The 14,007-nt window shown below is 38.3% G+C and overlaps 1 long non-coding RNA gene across 1 annotated transcript in view; it reads right to left on the reverse strand.

Moving 5' to 3' along the window:
* The window catches only part of LOC121476971, a 72,997-nt gene that overhangs the window by 37,200 nt on the left and 21,790 nt on the right, over positions 1 to 14,007 (reverse strand). Inside the window, exon 3 of the long non-coding RNA XR_005984065.1 lies at positions 2,713 to 2,855. This is a non-coding gene — a long non-coding RNA (uncharacterized LOC121476971). The remainder of the gene's footprint in view (positions 1 to 2,712; positions 2,856 to 14,007) is intronic.

Raw genomic sequence — 14,007 nt, forward strand, 5'->3', positions numbered from 1 at the left:
GGAAGAATCCTGGGTGCCATGAATGACAGAGTGGAACACATATCCCACACACACTGATTCAAATTGGAATATGATATAAGCAAGGAATAAAGGTGTATGGTATTGAGCCACTGGGATTTGGGAACTTTTTATTAGAGCGTATAACCAACACTGACTAATGCAGAAACTGGTACCTTGGTGTGAGCTGATGCAGAAATGCAAATCCTAAAATATGTGACTTCGTGGTTGGGTGTCAGATTGCACAAAATCAAACTGAAGGCTGGGACCCTATAAAGACCTGTTATACAGTGGGAGTAATTATGGTAAACTATTATTTATGAGCACTTTGAAAGAGACCATATGCCAACTGAGCCTGAAACTTTCAGGCAGTGGTTGGGAAGAGTCAGAGTGAACATCTGTGTTGGCTGCTCCTGGCTAAAGTATTAGAAGAATGAGATGAGTTTAGATAAGAATTGGCTAGTTTGCAAGCAGAAATGAAAGAAAATAGAATCCAGAAATTGGACACCACAAAGGAATGGAAAAGCCAACTGTTTTCTAGAATACAAACTGCAGGATATAAGATTGAAAGAGTCTTTGATCCACTGTTGCTCATTAGGATTCAGGTGTTGCCTTCCCACTCCAGCTTGTTGGCCCCAGGGTAGTCAAGAAATCAAGCGTGAAAATTATGTCTAGGAATAAACTTTGAGTTTATTGCATGGTTACTAGTGTCTGAAAATGACTGATAACAAATAGATCAATAGTTTACATATTTTGAAAGAATTTTATTGCCAATGAAATTGCAAACCCCATAGGAAAGACTATTAACCTCCTAAGACAGAGGTTCTAGAAAAGGGACCATGTTGCCTCCCAGGAAACATTTGGAAATGTCTGAATACATTTTTGGTTGTCATTGCTGGGGGATTGTCACTACTAGTGGGTAGAAGCCGGGACTGCTGCTAAATGTCCTAAAATACACAGGACATCTCCCCAAAATAAAGAATTATGCAGCCCAAAAAAATGTAACTTTATCAGTTGAGAGACCCTGGTTTAAAACAACCATCATATGTCCAAACTTGCTTGTAGAGGAAGTGAGCTGCAAAAGCTGAGGGTCCTGTGAGAGGCACAGACCTGACACCCCCTGCAGAACCCCACAGAGGGCCATGAAGAATAATTGACAAAATAAGACCTGCCAGAGGACAGATGAGGGTCCACTGTGTGATTCTTTTTTTTAAATATTTTATTTATTTATTCATGACAGACACAGAGAGAGAGAGAAAGAGAGAGGCAGAGACACAGGCAGAGGGAGAAGCAGGCTCTGCGCAGGGAGCCTGACGTGGGACTTGATCCCCCGTCTCCAGGATCACACCCTGGGCTGAAGGCGGTGCTAAACCGCTGGGCCACCGGGGCTGCCCCCACTGTGATTCTTAATGTTAGCAACAGCTGCCAGTATGTATAGTCCCCAATTATAGTGAAAATTTGGCAGGCCACAGGCAGTATGTCCACCATGTTTGAGACTCTCCTGTTTCTTTCAGCATACACTTGGTTAGTTTGATTGGTATGGAATTAGCAGTTCAAAATAATTTTTAACATCCTGAACACATTGTTTCACTGTCCTCTGACATTCAGTATTGCTGATTTAAATTCTAAAACCCATCTATGATTCTTGTACTTTTGCAAGTGACCTTATTTTCTCTCTAGATGTTTAAGGTTCTTTTTTTTTGTCCCTAGTATTCTGATGTTTTACAAAGATACCTCTAGGTTGGCTTTTTTTTTTTTTCCCCCCACTGATCCCGCTGGGCACTGGTAAGGTTCTATTTGTAGAGTCCTGATTTGCTTCTGCACAGGAAAATCATCATCTATTTCTCCTTTAATCATGTCTCTGTTCTTTTTTCAAGAAGTCTGATTTTGTGGAGATTAAAACTTGTGACAGTGATTCTCTATATCTCTTAATTTTTCTCTATTTTTTTTCTTTTGTATTTTATTCTGCATTTTTGACAAGCCTAGAGGCACCATAGATTTAAATTCCTTCTGCTGCTACTTTATGTTTAGTGTGAGACCTGAACTTCCAGAAGTTTCTCTCAGTATTCCTTCTCCACTGGCAGCTTTCCAGCGGGCCCCTTTCTGTACTACAAGAGAGAATGTCTCTTGGCATTCTTACTCCCTCCTGAAGCAGCCTTCTGGCACTTGGTGCTGGGGTTTTCTCAGTTCCCTGCTCCTGCCTCACGTTAGGCAAGTCCTAGGAGCCTGATCCTCAGTGATGGGGCTCTGTCAGCATTCCTGCTCCAGCCCAGCAGTGAAAGCCTCTATCTTGTATCTGTGCAGGGTAAGTAGGAGTGGTTTCCTGCCCCTTCCTGGGGTCAGAAGGCTTCTTCTGGTGGTGTCAACATGGGGTAGAATGAGTGGGCAGGTTTCCTGATTGTCCCACAGTGGCAGGTGACCATTGCCTTATCCTTGTGCAAAGGATGAAGTGCAAAAGAGTATTATCTCTAGATTCTCCTGTTCCAACCTCATGTGTAGGCAGGTCCTAAATTCCCACACAAGCAAGATGGTCTCCCTCAGGTCTGGTCAGGCCCCATTGTTCCTTCTAGAACTCAGTGGAGGGCTATGTAAAAGCTTCAGCCAAGAGCATGGACTCTTCCTCTGTCTGGAGCTCTGGGAATTCTGAATTGTCCTATTAGCTTATACACAGCCACAAAGAACTTGTTGACATTTTAACCTTCTTTTTTTTCTTACCTGCTTCTATGATGGCCAATTCCACTAGTCTCTTTGTTCTAGTCAAAGGAAAAGAGTTGTGTGTTCCCTCTCTCCTCCAAGGAGCTTCTTGCTGTTTGGATTTCAGTTTGCATGTTGTCTTGTAATCACAGCTCCCTGAAGGGCTAGAAAAAAAATAGGATTTTTTAAGACTACCAGGCTTGCTCTCATTAGGGTGAGAACCACACTCTTGCTGATTTCTATATCCTAAGCAGGAACAGAAGTCCAATGTTTCTTTGTGATTTGTAAGAACACTGTCATTTCTGATGGCTTTTTTTTTGCAGCCTATTATATTTTAGAGATGTAATATATTCTTGGATTTCACTGAATTCATTAATAAGTACTTGTGAAAAGCACTGATCTGTTAATTATTTCTGGAGTAAATTCATCTTGGTCATTCTCTTTGGTGGTATTTATTTTTCTCAAATGTCTGGGAGTTTTGGTTTTCCATCTGTAATAACAAATGAAAGACTACATTGATTAATTATGTAGCTGGTATGTATGGGTTTCCTGTTCCAATAAACCACTTTTCTGAATGAAAAGGATGAATGGATGGGACGGGCCAACTGCAGGCTTCATTTTAGTTAGATAGGTGAACTCTAACTCTACCCATACTCAGCAAATTATTTGTTTTGAGAATTCTTCGAAGGATTTTTCTGGAGGGAGGGACCTCATGCAACAAGCCCAAGGAAAGAGCCTGATTATACAGCTGTTTCTTAAAACAGTCTTTTAACTATTACCTGACTATTACCCTGACTTCTGCCCCAACCTCTTGCTTTCCATACCTAACAGCTCTAGGAATGGAGCCTCTCTATTATGGGCAGAATTCCTTCCAATTCTTTAGCTATGCCCTGTGTGTGTACCAGGCTGAAATTTTTAGATGCTCTCTACTATTCATCTCTATATTCCACAATCAAACCACTCTGTCACTGAGAAACCTATTAACATTCCAATCGTCAAATATATCCCTGTTTGTATTCTTCATTCACGACCTTTGGAGACTATAGCGGGGTAAGCATGTGGTTAATTTCAAATACTTGAACTGGTAGTTCCTCCATCCATTTTGCTTATCCTTAGGTCCCCTTCATTTCTTTTCATGCTTCTCTTTTTTTCCTTTTTTTTTTTCTTGAACCAAACAAAAATTTATCTGCTTGTCTTATGCAAAGGGACTTTTCTTCCCATTCTGAATTCTTGGCATCAGCTGATAGTAGCCACTTGGACCTAAATGCCTCACCAGTTATTTAGCCAAATATTTTTTCCAAAACATACATTTTTTTCATTCCTGCCAAGTAAACATATGTCATCACCTACTAAGATTAATATGTTCTTCCTCACTTCATTATAATATATAGAATCTAAAAATGCCATTTTCATCTTACATATTCCTCAAAATCTTTCCAAGTCCACATTACTTCTGTGATAATGCCATCAATTTTCCTACATCTAACTCTCTTGTCCATTTCCCAATTCTTGCCACTAAGAATTCTCTAAACATGTTTGCATTGTGAACTAGACTCCTAGAACTTTACACCTGTCATTTCCTCACCCTGGAAAGCTTACCTTTACCCTTAAAAAGTTTTACCCACCTTTGAGAGTCATTTGAAATCTCATTTTTTCCACCAGATTTCCTGGACATCCCAACCTGAAGAGGAACCTTATTCTTTATCTACCTTATGTCCCTTTAGGATGACTAATTCACTTGGTACTACTTTACAGTACTGACTGGGTACATCCTCAAGTGCATATAGTACAGCAAAAATTACCCTGAACTTGCCAGTGCAGGATATGTTCTTTATTCACCCTAATTTCTTCCTAGCTATGTGTCATTCTTGCATCACTTAGCCTCCCTGAGTCTCCATTTCTTCATTTATATAAAGAGAAATATCTATTTATTCCATTGAATGGAAATAATAAAACCTAGTTCAGAGGATAGTGAAGATTAAGTGAAATGATTTGTGCATGATGCCAAACTTTGCACCGGTCTCATTGCAGATGGCTAACTAACCTGTCCCCCCCCCCCATCCCCTTCTTCTCTCCTCCTCCCCTCTCTGTTCCCTTCTCCCTCCCTCCCTCCCTCTCCCCCCCCCCCTTTCTCTCTCCCTCTCTGTCACAAAATCTTGTGGGAGGCAAGGCTAAAATGATGCTGACAAATTGTGAAGAATCTTGTGTGAAATGTGAGGTGCTGATGAGTTGATTTTTATGAAAACATTTTTTAGGAAGATAATTCTAGTGCAGGAGGGAAAATAAATAGGAAGAGGAAAACCCTGGCAGTTGAGAGATCAGTTTGGAGGCTATGCCATATTTATATGGGAAATGCTGAGAGCCTGAATGAGGGGAGAAATGGAATTTGTTGATGAATGTGTTCTGAGAGTGGGTGAAAGGGATTGGGTTAAGAGCACAGGTGCAGAGTTTAGTTTGGAGATGATGAGTTTCTTCCTCAGGTTTAAACCCTTTTGCAGATGACTGAACATGGGGGAGCTGGAAGCTATGGAAGTTCATACTGCTCACATCTGTTTTCTCTGTTGAGAAGATGGAATCAACCTTATAGTGACATATATATTCTTAGAGCGACAAAGATTGAACAGCTCCTTTTGAGGAGTAGGAACGTGCAAGGCAAAGGACAAGTGACAACAACAGTGACTGGAAGCTATATATTTCTGGTAGTTATTATTTGCCTGCTGGCATAAATTTTTTACATTTGTATCTTGGTATATTGAACATGGATTAGCCTCAAACACAGGAACCAGTCTCAGCCCTTGAGTACTACCAGATCATCACTTTTGGCCATGCAGATTGCACCATGCCAAACTCCAGGGATCATCATTCACATAGTCCATGATATAACTAGTTCCCATGAGGTTGTTAATATGACAGCACTGAGTGCAGCTAATGATGAAGTTAAAGAGGATTCCTGTCTCAGGATGATGAGGGGCTCTTCTTCAGCTTTCATTCCCCAAAGAAGAGTGGAGGAAGAACCTCTTTAAACCTGCTAAAGCATTAAGTTCCACTGCAAGAAAACACAGAGATTTCTCCCAGCTCATGGTGAATGATGCATTGACTCCTAGGTATAGACAATGGCTTATTTCTCTTGCTTTCTTTCTAAGAAGCTCACCTTTGATCTTGGAGTGGTAGTGGAGGCATATGTAAGCATTCCCAAATCTTTTTCTTTGGAGAAAAAAAAAAAGGAACATACAACCCTGAAAAATGTGCACTGTTGAAACAAAGTGTATTTTCATCCAGATAACCATCCTTGGACACACTTTTCAGGATCTGCTACATTTCTTGGACCTCTTTCTGTTAATTGCACTGCTCTTGCCAAACCCTAGATTTGGCTTAATCGAACTGCTTCAGGAAATGGCAAAGTATAACAGGAAAAAAACAGTTTTATGCCAGAAAAATTCTGATCTTGCTACTTACTGGTTAAGTGTCTTTCTAAGTCTTGGTTTTCATCTGCAAATGGAGTTAATAATATTTTCTTCACGAGCTCAATGTGAAAAATAAAGGATATTTCCAAAGTCTAATAGTGTCAGATAAAAAAAGTTTTAAAATGTTAGCTGCTTTCCTATCCCCACTTGTGGTTGAGTACTTGTGTTGGTCAAGAAAAACCTTGTATGAAATCAGAATGGCTGGGATCCCTGGGTGGCGCAGTGGTTTGACACCTGCCTTTGGCCCAGGGCATAATCCTGGAGTCCAGGGATTGAGTCCTGTGTCAGGCTCCCTGCATGGAGCCTGCTTCTCCCTCTGCCTGTGTCTCTGCCTTTCTCTCTCTCTGTGTGTGTTTCTTATGAATAAATAAATAAAATCTTAAAAAAAAAAAAGAATGGCAGGCCATCTTGTAAACTTTAAGTGAGATTCATCTAGATAATATTGGCAAGAGATGGATAAAGGTAGGGAGTCACCTTTTTCCACTTTCTCCCATAATCCAAATACAAGTCAGCCCCTGGACTCCTGAATTCCCCAACAACATCCCCAACTACTAGAGCAATTGTTGGCTAATCATCTAGCTGATAGGATTTCTTCTTTTTTTCTGCTTTACAGCTTTTATTTTCAGTATAGCTAAAACTTCTTTTTCCATGTAGTTGTCCTTAAAAATATCATTGATAGTTATTAGAAATTTTATAAAATATGTCCACCTAAATTCCTTTAGGGTCTCTTATACTGACATAGCTGCCAGGAAAAATGATGCAAGAGGTACCCAAAACTAACTTTTGGTAAGGTTTAGTTTTTATACAATAGAATCGCACAAATTTTGAATTTTCTTCTACTTTGGGGATTTGATGCCTGAGGCTATTAAAGAAAAAAGTTCAAATTTGTGGGAAGAATCATTAACATATGTTTGGGCTTTCCTACAGAAAGCTTTGAGGAAAACAGAACTCTAATCTATGCTCAGGTTTAGAATCGTACTTTATGTGTCTTTATATCACTGTTTCATGCAGGAACCTTTATTATTTGGGTTCTTGGTAAACCATGTTCTTCAAAATACCCAGAATAATATCTCCATGAGCAATTCAAGAAAAGGTCTCTAGGACAAAGATACTAAGAAACTATACAACAATGGTCCGTGTAACTTTTACCTCTATTATTGTGATAAATCACTATTTTACATGTCAATATTAATAGTGAGCACTCTAAGTGGTATTATCATAAATAGTAACAATTTACAGGGACTATCACAAAATATTGCACTAACATATCCTCAGAAATCATAATGTCCATTCTCCAAAGGGGAATCCTGTGTTCCAAAGAGATAGAGCATCTGTTCTAGTGAGTAAAGGGCAAGAACAGAGCTACTAGCTCTGTATGCTTTCTATGGTGTCATGCCCCACTTTTAGGTATATAGTAACAAAGTCAAATCAAACTGGAAATAGGATTTAAAGTTCATAAGAGGATTGTGCAGTTTCAAATCTATAATAAATACCAAGATCAATTTCATATGTGAGATTTATTTTTCCCCTGTCCTGTTATCTTATGTCATTTCATTGTGGTATAATCATAACTATAGAAACATAGCAAGTCTTCAAAAAATAGTCATGATCCTATGTTTACAGACAAATCTAAAAATTGGATTTAGCTTAAGCTATCTAAATCACACTAATTCCCTTTCTCAAGTTAATGCCCAAGGCCAACATAATATACAGAGCCTACAAGCTAGTTTTAGTGTTATATCTAAGTTGAATTGTTTATTCAAAGTCAAACAGCAACATATTTAGGAAAAAAAAAATAGCTATGTGGAAGTGAAATTTAATTCAATATAACTGAAATACTTCATGAACAATCTAATAATTTTGTCAAACTTTGAAATTTTCCTTTTTATAAAAAAAATTGTACTCACGTTAAAAAGTCCAGCAAGGCAGCTGTTAATATTTGCTTTTCTTGCCGAGTAAATTGTTGCCTTTTCTTTAGATCAAATAAAGCAAATTGAAAATCAACCAAACCAGAAAGTCACACTTACAAAAGTTTAGACACGCTAAACTATGCCACTTCGCATGTGAGGTTTTCTATAAACGTATGTCCAATGCTTTTCTCTGAAGCTATATATTATGGGTCTGTAAAGGAGCTATTCCCAGAGGTGGGGAACTATGACAATAATCAGAATTTTTCCTGAGCATTTTGCTCATTAATGATTGAAAATCCTCACTGAGCTGATGAAATCCCAAGGTCAGGCTTTGAAAATCAGCCTGGGTGTTGCTTTCCCACAATCAACACATACTTAGCCAGCTGCTCTGTAGAGATTTACCCTGCTTGGCAACACAGCAAATCTGCTTCAGGAACTGGAATTGCCTACAATAAGCAACATCTCTAAAGGGGAAATAGAACATCCTCGAATGTGAAGTATGGCTCCAGAAAAGAAAAGTTAAGCACCAGCCTCTGCTTTAGGTTAAGGCAAAGTAATTTAATTTGAGGCACTGTTTACTGAAAAGCTAGGATGCTGGAATCCAATCTGAATCTTTTGGCTTGCTGTATGAAATCTGTCATTGATAGAGGTGCTGGAATTTTTAATGTGTAACTACTGTACTATCTGAATGTATTATGGAACTGAAACTGTCTCAAGGGGCTATAAGCACCTTAGATTATTTGAATATCACTTTGTGCAAGCCTTGAGGATTCAGGTGTAAGGCTTTGGTTTCAATGGGATATAGTACTGCACTGGAAACAGGATGCTTCTCAGCCAAATCAAGAAAAAATGTGTAGAAGCATGTAGTTATTGCAAGCTAAAGGAGCAACAGACATACTGCTTGAGAGCTTTACATTAGGGAAAGAATTCAAAGTGTGAGCAGGCTCATACATTTTCAAAAGGATGGAGATTGGCACTGGGGTCATTACTTGTGCATACAACATGGGTGTATCTTGTTCATATGGTGAGCATGGCTGCAAAGCATTATAAGTAAGGAGAGGGGGGCATAGCCAAAGGGGCCCTCCTCAGGTTGACAGAAATAACCTCTTCTAAGATTTGTTGCTCAAGAGTTAATTGTAATTAGTAAATTTATGGTGGGAAGAGCTAGGTCTTAGAACACTGGTCTGAGTCCGAGCCATAGAAGACAGTGTCCTGTTTCTAGGAGGTGGCAAGGGAGTGGCATGAGTCATGGTCTGATGATGAAGCCTGGGATTTAATACTGGACTTCAGTTTTCTCTAGGGCACTTGAATTCAGTTAAAATCCAATCCCTATGGTCTTAATAGGTAGTGGGCTTACAGTTGTCTGTGGCACTGTGGGCAACCAGGGGCCCAGAAACTAGCCTAGGTTCATTGGAGACTAACCTGAGGGCAGTAGAATTAACTCAAAACCCTGATAGATCTGACCAGATTCATATGTGGCCAACTCTATGCAGCATGGCCCATAGTGGGCACTCAGTCATGATTTCCCTAAACAAAAGTGAGCCTGGTATTTGGAGATGCTGCAGTGTAGCCAGGCCTATAAAATCAAGGCACCAGCAATACATTTTGCAATGTTACATGACAGTACTTTAAAAGAAGATGGCTGTATTTGTGGTGAGCATAGTATAACATGTGGTAAAGTAACATGGTGATCACCTGAAATTAAAGTAGCATGTGTGTCAGCTATACTCAAATTTTTTGAATGTCCTTTTTCTACATTTTACATCTTTTTCAGTATAAACACAAGATGTAGGTAACAGTAGTTTTCTTGTGTCTACTTTAGAAGTGAAAGCAGGAACCAAAAACACGAAATCCAGAGGTTGAACTTCTAGTTCATTGTCATAGTTGAGATGGAGCTATAAAAGATTCCTAATTCTTATGAGTTCTTATTCTTCTTTCTAACCCAGAGCATTTCCCCTAGATCCCTTCTGGTAGTAGGAGCTTTGATACATAGATTCTGGCAAGTATTGTTGGCATCTTCTCTTGGTCCAGCACAAAGCCATATTCTAATCATTCTGGTTCCATGCTGGATTCAGTTGACCTAAAGGATCCCACTCTGATGATATTTTCCTCCTGGTTTACTTTTTTTTTATTCCCCTGTCCATTTTAAAGAATCCAGTTACATCTTTCAAAGCCGAGCTTGAGTCCCAGATGAGTCCTATGGTTCTGATGGTGAGAATCCTAACATTTACCACATGTTGTTCTTGAGTGCTTAACGTTTTTTTGTTCCCAAATTGTTTGGGAATTTATTTTATGTCTTTTAGATTTCCACAGCCTAGAGGAAATAAATATCCATTGATTCAACTGCTCTGCAGCCCTCAATATTAGATAACATTACCTTTGCATTTTCATTGTAGTACTACAATCTAGAGAGGGAACTACTAATCTTGGGAGATATCAGAAATATCTAGTAACATACACATTCCTTGACTGTTACTTTGTATAAAAATTATAAACAAGGTATATAATCCTAGATTATCTACATTACTCTGGGAATTAGAATACATGATCTCTAAGAGCCCTTCCAAATATATGATATATCTGATCATAAGAAGACCTATGCAACAACTCTTTGGAGACCATGCAAAGCTCAGCCTAGATGGTTCTGGGCAAGGACTGCTTCTATTGCTCAGTGACATAGAAGGCCCATGTGGAAAGGTACAATCTAGAGACCAGGCTGAATGTGGGAAGCAGAGCAAGTGATAGGGAGAAACTTGTAGAGCATGAAAAAAGTTACCAATGAGGGAAGGATGGGATCAGGCAGGATGGGTTTTGTGACCTTACAACGTTTAGACAGCAGGTAGAAGATACCTACAAAGAGGCTGGAACTCATGGATAGAAGCCCAATTGTGAGATACTTATGGGGAAGAATAAACGTTGGAGATCATTTAATGAAAAATAGGAGGGATAAATAAATAAATTGTGAATCAGAGCGAAACCTGCAACAATCCTGAACAGAAGCCGAGACAGAGTGCTGTCAGGTTTGGGCTCCTTATATGTCCTCAAGTCCTGGGAGACTTGTCCTCATCGGAGAAACTGATCAAAGTTGAACCTCTAAGATTTCAGTTCTTAAGGTCAGAGGGAAACAGTGACAGGAAATTGAGCAGTTATAAACAGTTACCTGCCTAGAAAAGCAACATAGATTTGAATTTAGTGATTACTTGCTTCTTTGAAGATGAGTTAATATTTATACAAGGAAGACTTTGATAGAACCACTGCTGATTGCAGGAGAGATGGAATATACTCTGAAGGGGGTGAACAGGTCGGATTATGAAAAGAAATCATTTTAATACAAGTTTTTTTTCTAAATCACAGATATTTCTTCTAAGGTGCATTTTATCAGCTGATTCTGTCATAACCTGCAGTTATCTTTCAGCTTTATTGCTTTCTAAACAAAAACAAAACCACCTCACTGTTATTCAGGTGATTTCTTCTGCAATCTTTATACCTTTAAAATCTGTTTTCCTTTTGCCTTTTTTAATGGGAAAATATGTCATTTTTCTGACTAAAATAAAGAGATGTAATAGTTTTTATCTCTAAAACTCATGGAAAGTGAAATCCTGTGTTTTAAATTATTTCTATTTTGTTTCCCATTCTTGTCTTTTGTGGCAGAAACTATTTCTCCTTCTAGTCTTTCCTATATCTCTAAAACCTGTCTTAAACATTCTTCCCAGACAAATGAATACACAATGCTAGTTAAGAATACTTGCATGTGAACTGCATGCATCATGATTTGCTTCTCATATGTTGTGTATGTATGTGTAGGATATACCTACTTGCATATCCTAATGTATTGTCTGGCAAAGGTGACTCACCAGAGCAGTAGGGAGAGTGTGTGTGTGTGTGTGTGTGTGTTTAAGAATAGGGAAGTGGATTTGCAAAAGCTTAAAGAATATACAACAGATTTAGTTAAAGGCAGGAGCTGGAGGGCATCAAACTGAAAAATTGAAACAGGCTACTGAAGTATGGATTGTTTCAGGGACCTGAACCAAAAAGGACAGTACATTAGCCCACAGAACTTCCCAGAACTGTTCTGTTCAAGAAGGAAGATGAGCTCTAGAGCCAATCAGACAGGCCCTCATTTATTTAAAGGCCATGGAACAGAGAAACAAAAGGCTTCTTTGGGGGCAAGCAGCATACATTTTTTACAAGGACCTAGGCATATCTAATTAACTGGAATTTGATTGGCTCTATGATTATATTGATAGCTTTATTGTGCTGCCATGCATAATGATTTAATATTTGTATAGTGAATATACAATGCAGTATTATTAACTGTAGCCACCATGCTGTACTGTATTGCATATTTGAAAGTGGCTATGAGGGGGTCCCTGGGTGGCGCAGCGGTTTGGCGCCTGCCTTTGGCCCGGGGCGCGGTCCTGGAGACCCGGGATCGGGTCCCACGTCGGGCTCCCGGTGCATGGAGCCTGCTTCTTCCTCCGCCTGTGTCTCTGCCTCTCTCTCTCTCTCTGTGACTATCATAGATGAATAAATAAATTTAAAAAAAAAAAAAAAAAAAGAAAGTGGCTATGAGTAATCTTATAGGTCCTCATCACAAGAAAACAATTTAAAACTGTATGATGATGGATGTTAACTAAATTTATTTTGGTAATGGTCTTACAATATATACAAATATCAAATTATTACATTGTATACCTGAAACTAATATGTTATATATATACTGTGCCTCCCAAGAAAAAGGTACTCACTAAATAGTCAAACTTCCAACACTTAATGATCACAAGTGGATCTCCTAATATGTGCAGTATTTTTGAAATTTATTCATACTGGCGGAACCAGAAAGAAGGCAACTCATCGTCCTCTGGAATTAAATGTTCCACTGTAGCCAAATTAAAGATTTTGGTTTTGGATTCTGGTATTGCATATGTATTTGCTTGTTTTTAATAGCTGAAATGATCATCATTGTTACAAGCCTAACATATTTTTTTCAGTTACATTCATAACAGAAATTTGAGGTTTAGAAAACAATTATGCAATTGCCAGGAAAAATCCAAAAATTTTTTTTCTGAGACAAATATAGGTCCCCTATATATGTTACTTTTATGGATAATGTCCAGATTGAATGGTAGGAGCCATTCCGATCAAATAAATCCATTCTCATCAATTGTGACAGTTTTTCCTTCTTATTCCAGATATATCAGGAAGGTAGGTAGGTAGGTACATATATAGATCAATAGATCGATATATCACCCACCAGAGTATATTTAAAATAGTTCATATTTAAAAGAGATTATCTAACAAGCTATTTAATTATTTTGATATCATAATTGCTCTAAAGTATATACTTTGAGATCCTTATATCATAACTTTGTATCTTTTTATATCAGAAAATAAGAGAAGCAAAGAAAAGTTATTTGCTCCAATTTTTTTGTATTTTACAAAACCATGCTTGAAAATAACATCCACTTTGATTTATAGGTTCTCTTGCACAAAGACCTACAGGAAAATTTCAGTTTGAGTTTAGGTTAAAAAGAGACCATTCACAGAGCATATGCCATACATATGATCTTCCCATCGCCTTTATATGCTCAAAACCCTTAAGAAATTCAAAGTCTGGGCGGAAAGGAGTTTCCCTCAAGAAATCAGTGACGTCAGTTTCCTTCAAACTTTGTATTGTCTCTATTATATTGTGATCCCAAATTACCATGTTTTGTGTTATAATCATTCATATATGTCTTCTTAAATCCTTTCAGAAATAGTTCATAAGCAACATGAAAGCAAATACTAACCTCCTAATTCCCTAATGTAGCACCTAGTACGAAGATGGGCTCTATATTTACTGAATAAATTAATAAAAATATTAACATATATTACATGGAATATATAGCCAGATTTCTCACACTGTGATAAAAGTTCTTTATTCTCAAACTTAATGAGTGTAG

This window comes from Vulpes lagopus, chromosome 16 (assembly GCF_018345385.1).
Source record: "Vulpes lagopus strain Blue_001 chromosome 16, ASM1834538v1, whole genome shotgun sequence".
NCBI lineage: Eukaryota > Metazoa > Chordata > Mammalia > Carnivora > Canidae > Vulpes > Vulpes lagopus.